The sequence below is a fragment of the Dermacentor andersoni genome, chromosome 1, assembly GCF_023375885.2.
Source record: "Dermacentor andersoni chromosome 1, qqDerAnde1_hic_scaffold, whole genome shotgun sequence".
Classification (NCBI taxonomy): Eukaryota; Metazoa; Arthropoda; class Arachnida; order Ixodida; family Ixodidae; genus Dermacentor; species Dermacentor andersoni.
In genome coordinates, this window is record NC_092814.1 from 261,600,914 (window position 1) to 261,619,482 (window position 18,569).

General features: G+C 46.4%; 1 protein-coding gene across 6 annotated transcripts in view; it reads left to right on the forward strand.

Moving 5' to 3' along the window:
• raw (NDT-like domain-containg protein raw) overlaps positions 1-18,569 on the forward strand; it is a 141,820-nt gene that overhangs the window by 96,489 nt on the left and 26,762 nt on the right. The window contains exon 1 of one of the 6 annotated variants that reach the window (XM_050195947.3): positions 6,323-6,446. The exons of the other annotated variants lie outside the window; for them this stretch is intronic. The gene's annotated coding sequence lies outside the window, so the exon portion shown is untranslated. Of the gene's footprint in view, positions 1-6,322; positions 6,447-18,569 lie in introns of those variants that run through there. 6 annotated transcript variants of the gene reach the window in all.

Here is an 18,569-nt window from a genome sequence, read left to right on the forward strand (position 1 = left end):
CGCTCCAATTGAGCCGGTGGAATTCAACCACAACAGAACACACATATAGAAGGGCAGTGAGTCGTCATTCTCCGATGCTGGCACGAAATATATCAAAGCTTCTAAGCCGCATACTTCATATGTTGTAGCTTGGGTTCACAGACAGACAGCACGAAATGTCTCGCGATCGCTCCCTGCGCGCGCTCGCACCTATACTTTCGCACCGAGCGAATTTGCGTCTTCGTAATGACACAGAACAAAGGTCGAGATAGTACGCGTTAAAGGAGAGGCCTCTGCGTCTAATTTACCTCCAAGTGGAGAACATTTTTCAGTACCATCACGACCAACAGGTCACAAGCGAATCTAAGCCTTCTACTCAGTGCGCACATGGCCTCTCGCCTATTTTCATTTTCTGTTATTCTCAAGCTCTCGTCACGTGGGCGACGAACTCTCTACAGCTGTACGATCGTAATCAAATGTACGTAACGGTGGTATCAGCTCTGGCAACGTAGTCCATGTGCATTCACATATTCCAACTCCTCGCTCCGACGCGCCGCCGATTGGTTCGGCAGTTTTGCGAATAATGCGGTCGCACAGCTGAGAAGTCGAGCCGCGAGCGACTAAACTGAAACACTCGCTTTTACAGACACGATGCCCGCGGCCTTTTCTTTTTTAACCCCCTTCCAGCAATAAATTACTTCCATAGCGTCCGTCGCTTGGCGTCCAAGTTGGGCGCGCGACCTGCGCTATACTCGCCTGTGTCCGATGGAAGCCGACGCTCTCTTTGGGTGGAAGAGTGTTACCTGGTTTGGGAGGGGTCGATTGCCTCGTGCTGTGGGAGTTTCACGGATCGCCTGTCACTGTAGGACCGTCGTGTGCCGTAAGCTCGCGCAGTTTTTTGTGCTGGAACTACGGCAGGACATCTTGGCCATGGCGTTGTCAATAGCCTACAATGGCCATTTACGAAGGCAGCTCGAATGCTGCCACATGGCTGGACCAATAATCCGGCAATAATGCATCATACGTCACAGTCCTTTTGAGTCCGGAATGGTTCGTGTGCCTCGTATGCCCCCCAGCTCTGACGGTCTCTTCCGTCATTAGCCCGTTTGTTCGACGACGTCTTAGCCGACTAATCGAACATGCCGACAGGTGGGGTCGCATTTGCGTCTATAACGACACATAGAGCCTTTATTGATTTATTATTATTGTTTGTTTCACCTTTTTCATTATGCCATAGCGGCACTGTGGCGCCTTCTTGTTGCCAACACTGTGTCGGGAGTATCAATCTAAAGGAAACTTATATTATCACACACAGAAGCAGCAAGGCGCGAGTTCGCGACCGATCCGTCTGCAGCATGTCCGCAACCGCCAATGGAAGCAGATGCGAAAATGAAGCAGATACGTGAGCCCGCTTCAATACGATCAGTTCAAAACGCGCGCCAATTGCAGGGCATATATTCAGGCTTGTCCTCGTTACATCACTGAAATCGGAAGTGGGTGTCACGTGTTATAACAAACTGCGGACTTAGCCCGTCGAGTTAGCCCTGTCCAACGGTTGGCAGCCGCACCATAAAATCCTGACCCCCTCGACGAAAGCTGGTCGCTCACCTCCACATAGACCATTATTTCCTCTCTCTTTCAAGACTATTCTGCATTCGACACGGGATAAACATGATCCTGTGCTGTCGCTTTTCTTGGAACACTGAGACCTTCTATCCCTATCACAGTGTGTCCTGCGCCCACTGAGACGGACTGACCGATACAAGCAGGTTTATTTGATTGAACCGAGTTTATTATATGCTGCACTTAACTCAGAGTTAGGAGCACCTAACTCTGAATGTACAAGCGCTTTGGTATTTTGCCCCCGTCGAAATGCCGCTGCCGTGGTTGGGATCCAACCCGCGACCTCGAGCAATGCCATAGTCGCAAATCTACCGCGGCGGGCACAGAAGTGTTGATTTGGCGTGCGGCCGCTTCCGTAGTGTTGATTATACGCTACGGTGTTGTGGCTTTGCGTCTCCACGCCGTGCGTCAGTTGTCCGCGTTACAAATTTGCATTGCGTTTATTTTTCAGAAATAGCACAAACGTACGGCACCGTATGTTGAACTTAAATTTATCCAGTTTGTCCACAACCGCTGTCGTTTCTAGTAGTAGCGTTTCCTCGCCTTCTAAAGTCACCTTTTCCCCTTCCCGCCCTCCTCCACGTATATGGGAACTGCGAGCGAAGGTTGACAAGGCTGTCATTCACTCGTTTCGTGGCTGCGTCGGTTCTACCACTTCTGTGTCTCCTCTCCCTACCTTCCCTCTGGGCTGTAGCAGTTTCTGCAATGCTTTTGCGGGGTGTCACGGATAATTACAACTTTCACGATGATATTGTGGCGACGCCCAGGGAGCTCCAGAGGCCATTGTGACGACCGTCGATGAAAATGTCAAAATGAGTTTCTCGCGTCGCCTTTCGTCTCTGCCACGCTCCTGCCATGTACCTGCATGTTCTGAGTCACCTCCCGACGCGGCGTGCAAGACAGCAGCAGCAGCAGTGCAAAAGTCGAAGGAAGAGGCAAAGAAAACCTCGCTTTAAAATTTCACATAAACGCGATGCAGCGCGCGATAACTCCTAAAAAAGTAGATCACTCTGTCCGCATTTCCTTGAGGAAAGGAGCAAACCGTTTATAGGCTTCTGTACTGATGACGATATGGACCGACGGTTTTCTACTCCGTCAAGGGGCGACCGTCCAGTCTATCCAGCGTGGTCGCAGAGATGACAGGCCGTTTCCTCGCAGCCCCGGTTCTCGCGCGCATGGCTGTTGGCCATTGCGGAATGAATAGGTATTTTTATTCGTCAGCTCGTGTTATCCCAGGAGGAAGATGAACCTGCAGATCCTAGTCCAAACTAAGGAGAAAAAAATAGTGGTAAAATTGGTCCAGCTCCGCTATGACCAGTGTTAACTTGTGGCTGTGCCCCTTCTAGACATTGGCCAGGAAATGCACTGTAGCTGAAGCAACATAAAATCCCTATGTGGCTATAGAGCACTACTGGGCTTTTGGTTACGGATAGGCTGCGTCGCCGATGTAGAGTTTATACTCTCACCAACGCCAGTAAAACGGGCCAGGCTCAGGCACGGATAAACATTGCTCGCAGGCGGAACGTTGTTAGTACAGCGCCTAGACTTGAACTCTTGATTGCTGTACCGAACCACGCAACGAAATTATGAAGACAAAGCTTTACTAACAGCGAATTGCGATATGCGAACAGGTGCATTGTTTAAGCTCCTGTTCGCCCAGTGGTGTTCGCCGCAAGGTTACCATTCGTGTATGACTGAAGCGAAATGGAAAGCAGTTTACTGCAACAATGATCTCTTTGCAGTTCATTATGGTAATTTATAAATTGCAGTATAGCCGCTGTAAAGTTTAGCTGCTTTCCTCCGCTGTGAGTCAGCAGTTTCTCATCGACAGCTTGAGGGCAGCACGAGGCATCGATGCGCGGACATGCAGCTGTGTGAGCTCACACTCCGGCGCCGAGCAAAAACGCATCTTGCCTGCAGCTGCACAAGAACCGCATTCGCCTAGGTTACGATCTGGCACCCTTGCTCGGTGTAGCCTATTACCTCGCTAGCCAAGCTGGCTAGTTCCAGAGTAAGAGAACGTAATGTGTCTTACCAAACGTTATAAGCAGCGCTCATTGTAAGGCTAGATTCGCGCGACTGTCGTAACGTTTCCTCGCGGATGACGTTCGTTGGCCAATGGCGGCTCGCGTACCGGCGTTCGTTACGTTACACTTCCATATGGCGTTTCCGGTGGCTGTATATAGTGTGATTATACATTAATTCGTGGAAAAAAATCGTGCGCTCAGCCCCCACATTCGTAGCCCAGAGGCTTCACATGAACCGTTGCTTGGTCAGATGATCGGAACCTTCTGTGGCAATGACGGTGTCTGGCGAGCAGCAGCGATGGTAGCGAGCAGCACACAGCGGGCTCGCACTCCTCCCCGTCTCTGCAGCAGCGCCGCCTATACACTCAAGCGTCACGCGACGGCAGTGGGGGTGACCTCGCGGTTGCGTCACAATACGCTATCTGCACGGCGGCTTGTTGGCACGGGCCTCACTTTTCTTTGTTTTCCGCTGCCTCTGACTTTATATGGCTTCTACGTTTAATCGGCGTCGCGTCACCCGTCGCGGAGCTCCTCCAGCAAAAGTCGAGGCTAATCGGTGCTTGGCTGCTGCCTCCACGCGAGCAACTGTCGGAACGGGACAAAAAGTAGCGTCCATGCAATGTCATCTTTCTCTCTCTCTTTCTTGCTGGTGTTTCTTCGCTCTGCTTAGCAATGAATAGCGTACGCGAGAAAGAAAAATCGCCAGGGCTTCATATCGCGGGCAGCGTTAGAACAGTACGTCAAAAGTGAAATAGACGGCTCGGACCCATAGAACGCAGGCCGGAGAAATGGCTCCTGTCATCAGTGTCTTGCGTGAGACAGATGAGAGAGTGCAGTGGTAGCTGAGAAGATTCATAAAGCGTTCCTTTCGCGTATAGCTCGCCGCATAGCGCAGTCATACTGTGCGTTGCAGCCCCTTTTTTCCCCTCGGGTGCGACTGCTGGAGAGTGTACACGCCAACTTAGCTGCGAAAACTCGGCTGCCAGGCTCACAAGACAACACGGCACGGCGGCGGCCCACATGAAGCCCCTAGAAAGTGCGCGAAAGGTCGCACTCCTACTAAAGGAGGTGTACGCGTACACACCTTCAGAGCGCTTACGCGCATTGCTGTCTGCATTCCGGCTTCGGTGGTGATCGCCTGTTTAGCAATGAGTCCAAAGCTCGTCCATATATACTGTCCAAGACGAGGCTGCGGCGTTATCCCAGCAGATCACATAAGAAATGCTGAACTGTATTTTATGACTTCCCGGCGCAATCCAACTCAAGCTGACTGTGTAAATAGAGCAGACTTGCGGAGTACTGTCACATTTAACGCGCGCCGAAGTTAACTGAAACATCAGTGAGACATACCGTAGCATTACATGCCGTTGTGAAAAGTTCCAGATCATTTTGGACCGTAGCAGAGCCAGCTTGAAGAGGCACTAGTAGAAAGTGTTAACTGCGCTCATGGAAAAGCACGCAGGTGGCAGGTAGCGGGAACAGATGGTTGGTGTTGCCACTTCGAAATGCCCGCTCTAGCTTCCCGTCAGGTCACTTCGTTGACTATGGCATCACGTGACCGAGGCCACAGGTAATCGTTACAGCGCGTAGAAAAAAAAGAAAAGAATATTCTGACAGGCGATGAAGAATTTTTTTTCTGAGCGCTAAAGGATAAAAAACGCACAAATACCGCGAAGTTCTTGACGTCACACAAAAAATATCATCGGCGTTGTTCTAAGTTTGGGCGCGAAATTCAAAGATGAAATTTTCAAGCTCACGTTCTCCTAAGCCATCTTTTTCAGCCGGACAGAGTCAAACGTGTTCTAATAAAAGTAACCTAACAGTGTATCGTGCTTTATTGTTTTCCTATAGTATATTTTAAACTTGCGCACGAACGTCAGTTGAGAGCAGTTTTCGTCATTTCGCAAGCTACCTGCGAAATGTTGCCACCGTGGACATGTGTGGAAATGGGGATTCCGTGTTGAGCTACGTGAGAGAGAGAGAAAGAAAGAAAACAATAAATCTAGTCTTCTCTGTTTTTACGTTACAGACATATCGAAAAGTGGCACAGTTCAACGGCGTGCAGTTTTCTCAGATGCCATACCTTCGGTGAACGCAGGCCTTCTCTGTCAGGGAGAGCTTTGCGTCTGGTTCGTATAATCTCTCAGCTTATCTTTTTGTCTTCACCGCGCCGCCAACGAATCCCGTAGGGTATAATCCCAAGATCAGGATAGCTTCTAACCGATCCCCGAAAGGACGGCACTAGCGGCAATCGCAACACAACTCACCAACACCTGCGCTACAGGTACAGTCCTGCAAGTTAAAACGGTCACATTTTGCGTCTAGTGTCGAAAGGATTGTGAGGGGGAAAGTGGCAGGCGCTCATATTTTTACGCACGCGAGCGACGCTTCCAATCGTCCTACTCTCCCGTCGCGATGTTTCTCCGCTGCCGGCGTACGTGCGTGCGTGCCCGTGGGAGAATTATCGGCGAGAACCCAAACCGCACACAATGCGGCCGCCGTCCTAACAAAGAAAGGAAACGTATGTATATACATACAACATAGGCCGTCTCCTCCCTCTCCCCTTCCTATGTGACGTTTCTGTGACGTCACGCGCCCATGATGTCACCCTGGGAGGCATGGCAGATATAACCACGGCCGGAGCGCTCGGGCGGCATTTCAAGTTTCCGCTTGGAGCTTTTCCGGAGACCGTGTGCCGCCGCCGCTGGCTCGCTCGCTCGCTGATCGCACGGCCACCCGCGTGCTCCGACCGACGCACACGTGTTTGACGTTTGCCGACCGGCCATCCGCGATGCTGTCACGCACCGCTCCAGCCAGGTACGTGCCGTGGTGGACGCCGCTTCTCGGCGCAGGCGACCGGCCTGAGCCCGTGCTGCCAGCCGAGAGGTCAGCAGTTGTCCCGAAAGTGCGGAGGCTTCGGTGCTGTCGAACGCAGTGTCTGTTGTGGTTGCTTTAGCAGCGAGATTACTTTTCTGTAAATTGGCAGAGCCACGAGTGAGTGTTCGTCGAGTGAGTGTTCGTCGAATATACGTGTTGACTGTGGTTCATGTACAATGCCAACGAGTGAATTTTTTTTCTCGCCACGTTTTGTTTGAAGGCGACGCGAATTAATACTAGCTTGCTTCTTCTGCTGTAGTTGTTTTCCATGGTTTCCTTTAGTAGCCTAAAATGGATGGATGTACCAAACGTTCCAAGTAATGTTTCGTCTTAAGCATGATATTTGCTGAGGAAGTGAGATGAGCAATCGCGAAGTTTTGTCCTCACTTCAATGTTATATATATATATATATATATATATTATCGGAAATACATTGCAGGCCCAACAATGGGCATTGAGTAAGCGGCGCTTCACAATGACTATCGTTTTTCATTATATGCGCAATATGAATAAACGCTATATAATATGTACAACTGATGATAGAATTCTTGTCAAGCACGCATGGATGCAAAGTTGCGCTGCATAGTCCGAGCCAACGTGAGCATGTTCTGCCGGCAAAAAGAACGAAACGAATAAATTTGGATGCGACATGCAAAAAAAAAAAAAAAAACGACATATAGCTACTTGCAACAAGACTGTTAACACGTAGTAAGACAGTGTAACTGAAAGAAACAGTGTAGTAAAGATCAACAAGTGCTCATCTAATAGCGGTAGTAAACGAGTACAAAGATTAAAGCTCAGAAACAAAAACGCGGAATCACTTTACTTCAGGCTACGTCATTTTCCCTTGTATCTGTCACACTGAATGTATCGGTTTTGGCGCATTTGCGACCTAATTTCTCACGAGCTCAGACGACAACCACGCACTGTGCTGCTAATCCCGACCGCGGCGGTGGCCGCCGCTGTTGACGTTAAAGGGACACCAAAGCGAAACAATAAATCAGTTCAGACTAATGAAGCATTGTTTGAGAACCCTGCAGTCAGTCATTAAAAAAAAATAGTTTGATTATAAAATGAAGGTCCAAGTATCAGTATTTGAATTTCGCGCCGATACCCCAGCGCCGGTACGTCAGCGTGACGTCAGGGATTCCAAAGTATGTTTTCGCATTTGGGCCGCGTTGGCTGAGTGAAGGCTCCCGAAACTTGCCATGTTTAATATTTGGTTACTTTAGAACACAATGTAGTTAATCTATACCGCTATATATAATTAGTAGGCGCTAGAAGACGCCATCAAAATCCAAGACGTCACAGCCACGAGGTGCGGGAACTCAAGTAGGCGTCGCCACCCGTATTTCATTCTTGCGCTTTTTCTGGCTTGCCAAACGTCTTATTGTTGTAAGAGTGGTGTTTTTTTGGTGTTGTAGAAAGGTAATTTACTGATGCAAAAGAAATCATTTTTTCACTTTAGTGTCCCTTTAACGAACCCCCCGGTGATAAAGATTATTCCGCGGAGTCGTTTTATTAGGTATATATACAGGGCGTTTCTGCGAATACCTTCAAACATTTCTTAAAGGTTGCCCGTGGCAGATAGCACAATTGTAGTTCGTGAGCTGGTCTAGGCGGACATTACTTGCACAAGAAATTGAAATGCGTAATCGACTAATCAACAAAAAAGCACTAATTATGTTTTTAACTATTTACCTTATGGCCCATATTGCAATTTACAAACTTTAGCCGTGAAGTTCGCAAAGTGGATCCATTTGGAATGAATTCTCAGGATGACACCAGTTTTGAGATATTAATACCCGAATATTGCGCAGAAATGCATTGGCCGTCGACTTACTTTTGTAACATATGTAACAATTTTGTAACACACACACACACACACACACACACACACACACACACACACACACACACACACACACACACATATATATATATATATATATATATATATATATATACACGACCAGTAAGCACAAAAAAATACAACAGGAAATGTGTTACCAGTATGTCCTGGGCAGCTTCGCAATTACGTTATTGCCTATCGTTATTTAATACTTCAAAGGCCCCAACTTTACGTGCTTAGTGCGGAGGATGCTGAAGCTGGTCACTCCTGCTAGCTGAATGGATGCACGGCTGCGTGCAATTTCCTGGCTGATATTCGTCGGTGTGAAGATCTCCTCGGGTCGAACGACGCACACATGTCGATACATGTGCGGGCTGCACGGAGAAAAAACAGAGCGCCCACGCCTGCCCGCTGGTTGGTGTATATCACAAAGAAGGCACTCCCAAGCAACCTTGGCCAACTGCCGCTGCTTGGCCGATCGTCGGGAAATGATCGTCAAACGACTATATTGGCCAGCGAAGGTTGGCGAGAGGTCGGTATGACAACGGCCGCCGCCTTTACCGGCGGGCCGTCGGCAGAGGGCGTCTTGCCAACCTCTCTGTCAGACTGACTACCGACCCGCCAGTTGGTCGCCGGCTCGGTACGATGGCAACGCGTCGGACCAACGCCCGAGGCCGATGAGTAGCATAATTTAATTTTTATATCAATTCCTGTCTGTCGGTCTATACTTATAAAATTCTCACTAGGGAAATTTGTTATAGGTGAAGGTAATACATTGTTATGCTTACAGAATTTATACTTTTCGTGACTATTACATATATACACAGCTGCATTATAGCGCAATGCGTTCAGAAACAGCGATATATGTGTGTGGGACCGTTTTCTGAAGCAATATGAAACTCGTCGTACGCGTAAATATGTGAATTAACCTGCCATGCTTCTTTAAGGGAAATTCTCGGGATGCTTGCAAGGATTAATTCTGTAAACATGCGGAATTTCACGTGGGCTGTGGTATATATTATGAATTTTCGCTAATTCTTTTTTACTGTAATTTAAACACTAAACTTCTAGAAATATTTGGGGTTTAACAAAGCAAACGTCACTAAATTAAACTTGTACCTACCACCCTAAACATGGCCTCCGAGATGCCATCATAGAGCGCCGACGAATCTCTGGGGCGGAGCGCTGAAGCGGTTAGTGCGACCAGACATCGCATCGCTCTGTTAGCGCTGCCCTCGGCGCGCTGCCACGTTCGCTGCACTGCTAGTTTTCCTCCTACTCCCTCCCACAAGCGTCTCCTCTCCAGAAACGTCACCCCCCTCTTCCACCCGGACTCTCCGCCTCCGCGCCAAGAGCTGCAACACAGAGGCGCCTCCCCACCCACTGCATTCAGCCACCACTAAAAAGAGACGCGTTTTACGATGCTTGGCATCTTTCTTTGCCTCCCTCAAGCTCCTTTATGCATCAACTAATAGCGCTTTCACTCGTGTGAACGACAAGTGCACCAGAACATACGTATGCTCAGCCTGAAGTTAACTTATGCGAAATGATTACAGACTGTGGAGTTAGGAGTCCTTGAATTCCGCTCAGCAGGCAGTACCGAGCGGTGATGCTTTCATTCCCAAACAGAAAAACTAATGCAGGCCTTGCTCCACAGTGAATTTTTTATATTTCATTTATCACGGCAAGACTATTCGTATCCTCCTCTTTTGGATATTTGACGTAAGGAAAGTGTCAGAAAACTAGTTAAACATCTATTTACTACAGCTGGCGCAGATATATTGTTTACTCAAAATGAATTGGTCAGATATGAATTCACAATTTAAAATTTCGGAAGAACATGCGCGACGAGGTGATAACACTGAACGCACGCTGAGCATTTGCCAAAAGGCGAACGCGAATTGTATTGAACCAAGAATAGAACTACGGTTAGGAAAATGCATATTATGTGGAAACCGCTGGAAACAAAAAAACAGTGGCGCAAGAAAAAAAGAGGACTAGAAACAGAATGAGCCCTGTGTCCTCGTCTTTCACGCCATGATGTTTCCCATGAGCCAAATAGCCCAAGCAAACGTTATGCGACATACTAAGAATTAACTTCCCCCAATAAAAGTGCTGATGTCTTCATTTTGCAGGAGATGACTGGGGAGCGCCAGGGGTTTTCTGTTCCTGCTTTGCTACGGGACTGTGAAACGTAAATGCATAAATAGTATAACTTCGGTGTTGCACCTACAGCAACACAATCTCGAAATCTTCTCAGCCAATCTTTTCTTCCTTTTAGTAGAAATGATTTGGCTACTACGACGGCGCAATTCATCTGCTACGGCACCGAGTCCCACTACCCATTCTCTAAATTTTTGTTTCTTCTTTCAAGAAATGGTTTGCCAAAGGCTCGAGGATCCCTTTTTACGAGTGCGTCCCAGCAAGACTTTCTCTGTTGCACGCTTCTGCAGCAGCACTTCGCGCTCGCCCAGGTTTTCTCGCATAGTTTCCGCGTGGGCGATTTTCAAATAGCAATGCAAGGTTTTCCCTCATGGTGCGGGCTGCCGATTTGACACTCGGCACGCCGCTTTCCGGTTTTCCAGTTGGGCTGGCAAGCGCTCTGTTAGGCACTCATACATAACAGACAACTGTATCCTCGCAGTAAGCGCGTTTCTCTTCGGTGCAACAAAAAATACGTTCCTTCATAAAAAATCTAACACGTATGATTTCGGCTCATATGTATATCTACAGCACACCGACCTCTTAATGGAATAGTGCTTTATGTTCAGATTCATGATTTATCATTCGCTATGTGCCACTGGCTGCGCGCAATTCAGTCTAATCCTTCAGACTGAGCATGTGCCATCTTCGGGTGATTCGTGACGGACGGCGCGGCGCTGCTCGAGACTGTGAAGTCTCCTTTCTTTTCGAACTCGCGCTGCTGCTTGCGGACGGAATGCTTTTCTCCGGAGCCTGAGGGGACGAAACTTGTTCTGGCCTTTTTTTTCTTTCTTTTTCAGCTTCTTCTTGGATCACTGGTAAAGAAAGCTGTGAGTTCGGCGGCAAGCGAACCGCCTGGTTTCCGCGACCCCGAATGTAAAGACGAACACAGCCCCCTCACTCCCCCCACCAACACGTCGCGCGAGAGCAGGCGGGGACCATTCATGCCGTGCAGGCGGCGATCATGTTACAGCGGGGCTGGAGAGAGGAGCGGGCTTCCTGCCGCCGAAACGCGCCGGCGCGCGTATACTACTCCTTGCCCCGCAAAACACACAGTGGAGAGTGCGTGATATATCCTAAGAATTTGAAAAGGCGGTAGCGCAAGAAGACACGGATGGAGACGAGAGGACAAGGATGGGTGCTGAACTTCCAAAAACATTTATTGTGAATGAATCACGAATATATACATGCTGTCCGAGCCCGGTGTAATCATCTGCGCATTCGTAAATATGCCAACTATTTGTCTGACAGCGTGATGGATGCCATGTTGACACATCCCCATGCTTACACAGCTTTTTTTTCCTCTCCTCCATCGATGATGGAAATAAAGTTCAAGTTCACTTCTAGAAATCGGTTCAGATTCTGCGATTTCCCGTATAACACGAGTTTTACTCTTCTTAATAACGAAAATGTTTACAAGGTCGGGCGAACAGTCCCTGCAAGTCAGACAATGACTTGCCAGAAAACCTTCGAAATCTTTTCCTTCACGCGGATTTTTTTACATTGTTTGCGTGCTTCCTTAACCTATCATTAACACATCTCCCAGTATGGCCAATGTACACTATTCCGCACCTTAAAAGAATTTCATAGACTACCCCTTATGCGTATTCAATAAAAGGCGGCCTGTGCTTTATGCAGCAGTCACGTTACTGGCTTGCTTCCGGGTCGGTCATTCTACAAAGCTTTTACAGCTTATGGGGAGCAGCGAACACTCGTAACGCTGAGCCACCTTTTCCAAATTGTGGCATAGTGTGTGAACGTAAGGTATCACAGCTACATTCTGCCTACGCTGTGCGCGGGTTTCGCACGTTTGTGGCTTTGTGCGCATATTTCTCAGCAGGTTCCCTGCAGTATTCTTAGCAAAAAAAAAAAAAAAAAAGCCCTCCTCCATTGCACCCTGTGAAAGTGGATGTACAACGAAACGATTGCCGACGTTAGACGACGTTACTCAGAAACCAACCACCACTAACACCACAAGCGACGTACGTAACGCGGGCACGCATGTATACGGAAGTGCAGCATACATGGCCCCCGCCAAGCGCAAGAGCCTTATGGAACTAAATGAATCTTTGAGGGTAAATTGTCAGAAAATGCGTAAAATACAACTTAAGCACAAGCTTCAGACATGATAACTTCGGATTGCAAATCGAGTATGCGGGAAAACATAATTCTGTTACGCGGAAACTGAAAGACAAAGCCCTTTTCTAGCTGCCATTTGAGGTCTGTCTGAGTGGCCACGGCCGGTAGGTGGCGGTACCTCAGATTAGTACCACAGAGAAAGGCGGAAAAAAAAGCGAGCTCGCCATGCAATAGGCTGCATAAACATGCAGGGCGCCAGAAGAAAGGAAAAGCGCTTTTAAATTGAGGAGCAGTTAAATAGAGAACAAATCGGGGTGTATGCGGTTATAAAAAACGCACCTTAGAGACTTAAAAAATGCACCAGTCATTGAGAATTATGTTTGGGAAGGTTGCAACAGAAGTAAATCGAAAGGAAAGGGAGGGGGGCCGGAGTGTTCAAATGGGAAAAAGCATATTCAAAGTGTCAAGGGCATTCTTTGGTTTTCAGGCACAATGAGTGGAAATAAAACTTGGCTGGGCTTAACGTATTTATGAACGAGAAAACATTGCAGAGAGAAGAACCAAGGCTTAGCGGAATGCCTAAGTGCTGATATTAGGCGTTTTCGGAAATAATGCCGAAATTACCCTGTTAGGTGACATGAATGCCCACATACAGGATCTAGACGTTTATACCGACAACAACAGGAAGTTATTGCTGGACCTTTGTGAGCAACGTAACCTCGTTATCGTAATTACGGGCCGTAAATCTGATGGTCAGATCAGATGGGAAGTTGGAAATAGGCAATCGACTATTGGTTACGGTCTGATGACGGAAGATATTTATGATAAGTTCAGATCAGTTGAGATAAGTTGAGCCATTGGCGAGTAAGACTGTAGTAACACAAGGACTGGCCATAAACGCACCATTTTGAAAATGGGATATGTAGTTGTGAAGGAGAGCACGGAGCGAAGAATGGCCAGTCCAAATTTGAACGCTTAACAAATAACAAATATAGCCGCGGGAGTCGAGAAAGAACACGGCAAATGGCCAAGCAAAAAGTGGGAATACAATGAGCTTCTAAATGTAATGACGAGAGAAATTAGGAAGGAGAAGCAACACGTTTGTTGGAAAACAAAAAGGAAGTCAAAAAAGCTGGTGGAACAGCGTGATACCCGAAGCGATCGATGAACGACAGAAAGCATTACGAGAACATAAGCAGGCATAGAAAGTGCAGTTGCCACAGGTTGAAGTAGACAGAAAATTAGAAGTATACCGGAAGAAAAAAAATCTATTGTTATAATACTGGTTCAAGCAAAGTTCAAAGGTGAAAGTGAACGTTGGTTGTCGGAAATACGTGAGAAAAAGAAGGCCGCGCCTAGAATATTTTGAAAACACACAAACTTATTAAGAAGAAAGTCTGGAAAACAACAGCATGTCCTAGACTAAGATTAAAAAAATGGAAGGGGATGCGACATTAAATTACATCCGAAAAATAACGACCGAATCATTCCAAGGGAATGATGAAGTAGTTTTAAAGAAGAAGAGCGTTAACGAGAACCAGAGAAAATTCTAAAGCGCACAGCCATAGGGTTAGGCGAGGTTCCCGTTAGGCTGATTAGCGAACTAGGATCAAAGAGTAAGGAAGCTCTGTGGGAAGCAGTAGAAAAAGGCTTACAAGATAGGCGAATACCAGACAGCCGGAGACAAAGTAGAATGAATTTAATGTATAAAGATAACGGAGAAAAGAATTGAATTCACCCATATAGACCGTTGACCATTATATCGGCAATATACATGTTAGCAATACAGGTAATTAAATTACAAGTGCAAACATGGGCAGAGAATGGTATGGGAGAACTTCAGAACGGGTTCAGAATAGGCGTCTGGATGATAACTTATTTGTTCTTATTCAGTGTATTGAAATATCCAAAGAGAGGAGACTGTTTTATGTGGCTTTTTTAGATATTACCGGAGCGTATGACAACGTAGACCACAAAATTTTGTGGGATATTCTGGAAGGCATAGGCAACGACTTTATATAGCTTTTGACAGAGACCTACCTAGAAAATACAGTTTGCGTTGAATGGGGAGGGATGAGGAGCGAGAAGCAAGTTGATATCAACTAGGGACTGCTGTTTGTGATGTACATGGTAAGTATGAAAAGGGCGCTAGAGGGAAGCAATTTTGGGTTTTATCTCTCATACAAACAGGCGGTTAAAATAGTAGAGCAGTAGCTTCCAGGTTCGTTTTATGCGGACGACATTGTGTTGCTAGCTAACAAGCGGAGTGTTATGCAACGCCTGGAGAATATATGTGCACATGAAGGTGAGAATTTAACATTTGAAATTTAGTGTTAGGAAATCAGCTTTTATGGTAAACAGTACTCAATGAAAACAGTGAACAGACAGTATCAATACAGGGCCAGGAAATACCTCGAGTAAAACAACACAAATACCTCAGTATACACTAACAAAAAAAAAAATCCACGCTTAATCTCACGCTAAACTGTGAGTTTTAGCGTGACACGCATGTAAGTGAGGCGCGGATGACGTTTCAGGCACCCGTGACCGAAAATAAGCTTGACATTCCTTTGTGTAAGCATGAGGACAAGACTGCCTGCCATGGTTCTGTCTTGTGCGAGCGTGAGCGAGCCGCGTACGCGTGAGAAACGCAAATTACACGCTTAACATCCCGCAGAGCGCTCGCGTGGGAACTTTCCATCACCCATATAAAAAATCCGAATAGCGGATCCGTTTTATATCACGGGATCTGCGCGGAGCGTGGGCGAGGGAAAACAACGCTGTGTGTCTTCTCACTGCCCTGCGGTGAATACGAAACTTTTCTAGGGGGGGGGGGGGGGGGGGCTGAAGGAGACCGTGGTGTTTTGAAGACTGCACCCGGCCATTTTTCGTGTGGATTTTCCGGCGGACTGCCACGAGCGACGTTCGTTCATTGCAGCGCAGAGCTTCCGGTCTAATTGTCAGAGTTGGTGTGTATCGCCATAGTATCGCCACGCTCACTTCTACAGGCCTTCATGGCGTACAACGCCGGTGGTGTCTGCAGACATTGTGCACTGTGCCGAGTTTACGAGAGTTTACAAGAGAGAATCCACCGCGGTCTGACGGCTCCAGCGCCATATGGATAATGGATATATGTAGCGGTCCCTCACCTGCTATTCATGGACGATTTAAATATACAGGTAAGAACAATACTCATGGTTCGCTTTTGTTAAATAGCGGCTGACTGCCAATTGGTCATGATTTCCGGTATGTGCTTGTATGATGTGTGGTGCAAAATTTGCCGTAATGGTGAATTTATTGAAAAGCGAGCAGTAGCGTTGATCGAAATAGATAGCAGTCATCATCGTGCTTGTTTAACAAGTTTTAACACCGGGCTGTTGGATTTTTCTGAATTGTTCAGCTAATTGCGCTGAAGTACCAAATTCACACCATTTCTATTGTTTTTAATTTATCTTCGCCAACTCACCGTTCTCTCTGTGCCCGCTGCCATTTCGCCTCGGGCAAGGGTGGCGAGCTTGGAGTTGTCACTGCATTTTGCACTGTGCTTCTTCTCATGGTTTAGAACTCTGTTAGTGACGCATCGATGTGGTGTGCCGTGTATGCCGTGTAGTTGCCGCGTATGCCGCTCACAGTATACTGCGGCCTATAATGTGAAAATTCATAATTTTGTGAGCTATTTGTCGACTGACAGTAACCTGCATCTCCGAAGCGCTGCATGCGAGGTTGCAACCACACGCGCTACTTAATTTGTAACCTCAATTGCACTCTGCATTAGGATATCTATCTTGTGTAGCTCTGCATATCTTACATTTTTAGCTTTAAAAAGAGGAAGTGTGACTGTGTTCGATGAACACGAATGTACTCTGCCCGTTGCAGCTCTTGATTTCCAGCTGTAAACATTAAAAAAAAAAATTATAGGATTTTACGTGCCAAAACCACTTTCTGATTATGAGGCACGCCGTAGTGGAGGACTCCGGAAATTTCGACCACCTGGGGATCTTTAACGTGCACCTAAATCTAAGTACACGGGTGTTTTCGCATTTCGCCTCCATCGAAATGCGGCCGCCATGGCCGGGATTCGATCCCGCGACCTCGTGCTCAGCAGCCTAACACCAAGCTGCAAACATGTCTATGTCCTCAGTGAAAGTTCACGTGTGATAAGTTCACGTAGAATGCCATTCTTGTCAGAATTTCCATCTCCATTGGATTTAGAATTAAGCGTAACTACGTTTTTATAGCTCATTTTTGCTTCTATAATGAAAGCTTCTATCAAAAGCGTTGCCACTTGTGTTCGAACTTTTAAACTTTATTTTTATCAAGAGTATAATGGAATAATATCAGTTGCAGCTATGTGACTCACCTAATTGCGTTTTGCACATCGTTATTTTGTTTTTCAGGTCCCATTTGAAAGCAAATAAATGTTTGGAAGTAGGATTGATAAAAATGAACAAAATTGAAAATGTTCCTTCTGATCTTATCAAAAATACTGAAATTTTCTGAGCCTTCATTCGTCGCTTCAGAAGCAGGCTTGCAATGCATGCTCTCATTAATGCGGTGATTTGACCATTTTTCCCATATCCCCAAATTCTAAAAACTTCCGGACCGCAACATTTTAAGAGCAGTCAGTAGGAGAAATCTCAGAAGTGCAATCAATGTTAAAGCAGTGAAAAAGCAAGAGGTACTAGTTTAAACACATTTAGCCTAAAGGAAACATATTTTCATCTCTAAAGTATTATACTTTGCGTATAAAGAATTTTTTTTTTCAGATAGCGCTAAGCGACCTTATAAGGTCATGCAGTGTCTGGGGGGAAACAAGGCTCCTCATATGCGGCCGTCAGCAGGAAAACGCTGAGATGAGCGATGACACATCCCTAGAAAAGGCACTAGTGATGTGCATATGCCTTAATGGTGTGCAATATGTAACATATCCGGTGGCATATGGCCAATTTTAGTGCAACCAACTTAAAGCCAAGAACAAGCAAAGAAATATCATGGGTGCAAACTACATTAAAGGATTTGTTTACTGCGTTGCGCATTTAAACCAAACTCGTATAAAGACTTACGCTTTCTCAGTGATCTGAAAACGCTTTAACTTTAAGTTTTGCTTTTAAGCATCAACGTTTCATTGTATCATATTTTCTGGGAATGAATATTATGAATAAAAGATTTACCCCAGGATGAAATATGTCTCATACTTTTTTCGCTGCCTAGAATGTTCGTCCTTCTTATAGAAAGAGGCCAGTGAAAAAAATATTATCAGGTATCAAGAAGGCGCCGTGACCCTGCTTCAAGCCCACCAAATATGAACTAGTGTTTGAAACTTGTGAACGTGTCGGTGTACATATACAATTACAAGAAATAAAGACCTGTATCAGAATCTTTTGCCTGGCATTTATGTGGCATGAAAAGTACAAAAAAGCGTTCGCTTTCGTGTGGTACTTCTATGCCGGCCACCACACAAGCATGATGCATGATGCGCATGCGCACTTCGTGTGTATATATATATATATATATATATATATATATATATATATATATATATATATATATATCGTTTTTTTTTTTTTGAGACCGAAAGTCCCCTCTCATGTTATATTAGTGGTCGCATCATTTTGTGCATATACGCTAAGCGTTTAATTGGTTTTTTAGTGACGTGCCACAAGGGACCATGCACACTGTCCGACAGCCGCTGAGCCAATTCGTGTATTTAAGAAGCTGTGTTGATGCAGCTTAGTCTTGCAGAGGCCGCCAAATTTAATGTCTTGTCATCGGTCACAAGAAAAGCTAGCATAATAAAGTAACGGGGCACGAAAGGTCTTCACGAGTGGTTCAGGCAGCAATTGAACAACACTTTGAAATTGAACCTTCAGGCCATGCGTTCACACGCGCCAGTGCGTTCCGACAGGCTGCGCAGTCCTTTGAAGAAGTGA